Source organism: Macrotis lagotis, chromosome 1 (assembly GCF_037893015.1).
Source record: "Macrotis lagotis isolate mMagLag1 chromosome 1, bilby.v1.9.chrom.fasta, whole genome shotgun sequence".
Taxonomy (NCBI): Eukaryota; Metazoa; Chordata; class Mammalia; order Peramelemorphia; family Peramelidae; genus Macrotis; species Macrotis lagotis.
In genome coordinates this window covers 922,645,356-922,648,749 of record NC_133658.1, presented here as the reverse complement: position 1 = coordinate 922,648,749, position 3,394 = coordinate 922,645,356, and positions in this window count along the sequence as shown.

The following is a 3,394-nucleotide window of genomic DNA, read 5'->3' as shown; positions in this document are numbered from 1 at the left end:
GACTCTCATGATCATTATCATCATAATCTTTTAAAATTAATTTTATATTAAATTTGTATTTTAAAAAACAAATATATCCATAAAGGAGTATAATAAAATATCCAAAGTCTTTCTTAAAACACTAATTCTACTTCTATATATGATCGTTTCTTGCAGCTTTTTACCTCACCCTTCATTTTTTTTCAAGACCTTCTATGCCCCTGTAAGATCATTGCTCTCAATATTTGTTACAGTTCAGTAGTATTGCATTGCAACCAAACACAACGTGTTCAGTTACTCCCCAGTTGATGGGGATCCCTGCAATTCCCAGTTCTTTGCTAACACAAAGAGATTTGCCAAAAAATCATATTCATATTTAAACTTGTATTTCTTATTGAATTTCACTATACTTTACTCAACATTTTCTTTCTCACACTCTGCCTGTTACCTTATATTTCCTTTCACCCTCTCAATTCCCTTCCCAACTACTCCTCCAAGATTATTAATGCCACCTTTTCTCCCAGCATCCTGTGTGAATCCAGACATCACTCCTGTAGCTGTACCCTCCAGGATCTTAATTTGTGTAGGTCTCTTAAAGGCTTTCCCTACAACTGGTCTCTTAGTTTTCTTATCTCTCTACATGTTCAGAAGATTCTTACATGTTTTCAGGTGTACACATGATTTATTATTCAACATAGATGAGAGTAAGTTTCCATCATTCCAATCCTCCATCCCCACCAACATCCTCTGAAGTAGTTCTTTTCATTTCCCATTAATATAATTGTTCCCTTTAATCTTTTTCTAGTCAACCTTTTTAGAATCACCCCATCATGTACAAGTTAGTCCCAATCTATCTTTCAAACTCTCTTGAACTTTTAATTTTCCAGCATAAATGTGTATATTTATATACATATACATATATATATATATGTGTGTGTGTGTGTGTGTGTGTGTGTGTGTGTGTGTGTGTGTGTGTGTGTATGGATACACTTATACACCTTTATGATGGCATAATGATGTGATATTTCTCATTTGTTCTTGAAGAAGACTGTGATACCAAGGAGATGAAAACAAGCCAGTGAATTGGATTTGATTGAGTGGGTTGTACACATGATTTATTATTCAACATAGATGACAGTAAGTTTCCATCATTCCATCTCCACCAACATCCTCTGCAGTAGTTCATTTCATTTCCCATTAATATAATTATTCCCTTTAATCTTTTTCTAGTCAATATTTTTAGAATTACCCCATCATGTACAACTTAGGCCCAGTCTAAGTCATCAGCCTTAGCACCACCTCACACACTGATATGTGTACTTACATTTAAACAACCATAGATAGATGCAAACATATACACACATATGAATATACACATGTATACATATTCATGTTTGTCATTAACGAATGCCTTATAATTAGTAGTTAGTGTTATATTGCTTCTCCATATTTTTATATCAAATTTTCCATTGAGTACTAGTTTTTACATTTTATTGTTTGTTTTTTTTCTTTGTTTTTTACAAATTCCTGAAAATGTTTCTGTTCATCAAATGCCCATCTGTTATTTTTTCCATTCTGGAATAGACTCAAATTTTCTGTGTCAGTTATACTTGGTTGCAACCCCCAATCTATTGTTTTTCAAAACATGATATTCCAAAACCTACTGTCTTTTAAAGGAGAACCTCTCAGACCTTGTGAAATCCTGACTGCATGACCACAGTATTTAAATTGTATGTTTTCCTTTTTTCTCCATAACCTGGTAGCTTTGGAACTTGACTATGTCATTCTTGTAAGTTTCTCTCTGGGATCTTTTGCAGATTGTGAACAATAGCTTTTCCTTCTTTTATTTAGTTCTTTGCCCTTCTGTTCTAGAATCTCAGGGCAATTTTTCTTAATATTCCTTATGATGTCATCAGGTAATCCAACAAATTTTATATCACTACACTTGCTTTATTCTCCTGACCATTTTTTTTTCTGAGATTTCTCATTTTTCTTCCATTTTAAAAATGTTATTATGGGTATCTTATAATGTTAATCAATTGCTTTTGCCCAGTTCAAATTTTTGGAGTTACTCTTCCTAAGGTTTTGAATCTCTTTTGCTAATATTTTACCTTTCTTTTCATGTTTTTTAATTACTTTTGTTATTTTCCTAATTTTTCCTCAATCTCTCCTTTGATTTTTCAATTTATTTTTAAGTTCTTGCAGGATTTATTTTTTTTTAGTATCACTTAATCTTCTTCTTTAGGGTAAGAGCATTTGCTTTTCATTTTTTTTAACCTCACTCTCTCTTCTGAATATAAAACCAGATCCTCTTTTGTAACAAAGTAGTTAGAAATGATGAGATTAATTTTCCTTTTCTTATTCATTTTTCTTTTGATTTTTTTAAAAAAAACATTTCATTATGATAATTAGGTTTTGAACCCCAGTCTATGGATATTGTTGACCTAGGTCTTGAGGCATCCCTTTTATTATATTCTGAATTCTCTCCAGTGATCAACCTCAGGGATTTTGTCCTTCCTGACACCACAATTAGGGACTTCAGTCACATTGTCCCCAGAATGTTTGTACTTCTTAAGGTAATGCACTCACCAGGCATATGCTCCCTCCTCCTCATCCACATTCATATTCTGGGATATTTTCTGGCCAGTTGAGATGAAATTTCTTGAGGCTTGGTCTGCTTTCCAGCTGAGATGCCCTGAGGTCCTATTGTTTGCTCATCTAGTAGAGTTGGCCTAGAGATCATCACTCTGACAAAACTTCAACCTCTAGAAGTCATGTCTTTTGTGAGGCCCTCTCAAATTATCTTAGAAGAATTGTTTTACCCCTGTAATTTTACTAAACCAAATTCATTTATTAGTGATTTCCTGGCTGCTTGCTTGTGGAGGAAATCTGGAGAGTCAAAAAAATTTTTTTTAGGTTTTTGCAAGGCAAACAGGGTTAAGTGGCTTGCCCAAGGCCACACAGCTAGGTAATTATTAAGTGTCTGAGACCGGATTTGAACCCAGGTACTCCTGACTCCAGGGCCGGTGCTTTATCCACTATGCCACCTAGCTGCCCAAGTCAAGAAATTTTTTATGTATTTTCACATCTTCCCACAATGTTTCTTCCCTACCAACACCAACAGCAGCAGCAATACCAGCATCACCATCAGCAGCAGGAGTCTCAGCATCATCATCATTACCATCACCTTCATTATGGTTCAGTAGGTAGAGAACAATCTCTGTGGTCAGGAGGACCTCGGTTCAAATCTGACCTCAGAGATTTGCTGTTTGATTTTGGAATACTTAACCCTGACTGACTCCCATCAGGGGTCATCTCTAATTGTCTTGATCCAGATCTGGCCACTGGACCCACATGGTTCAAGAGGAGAAAGTCAAGTAACTTGGCACAGCACTCCCCTCAATCAAATCTAACT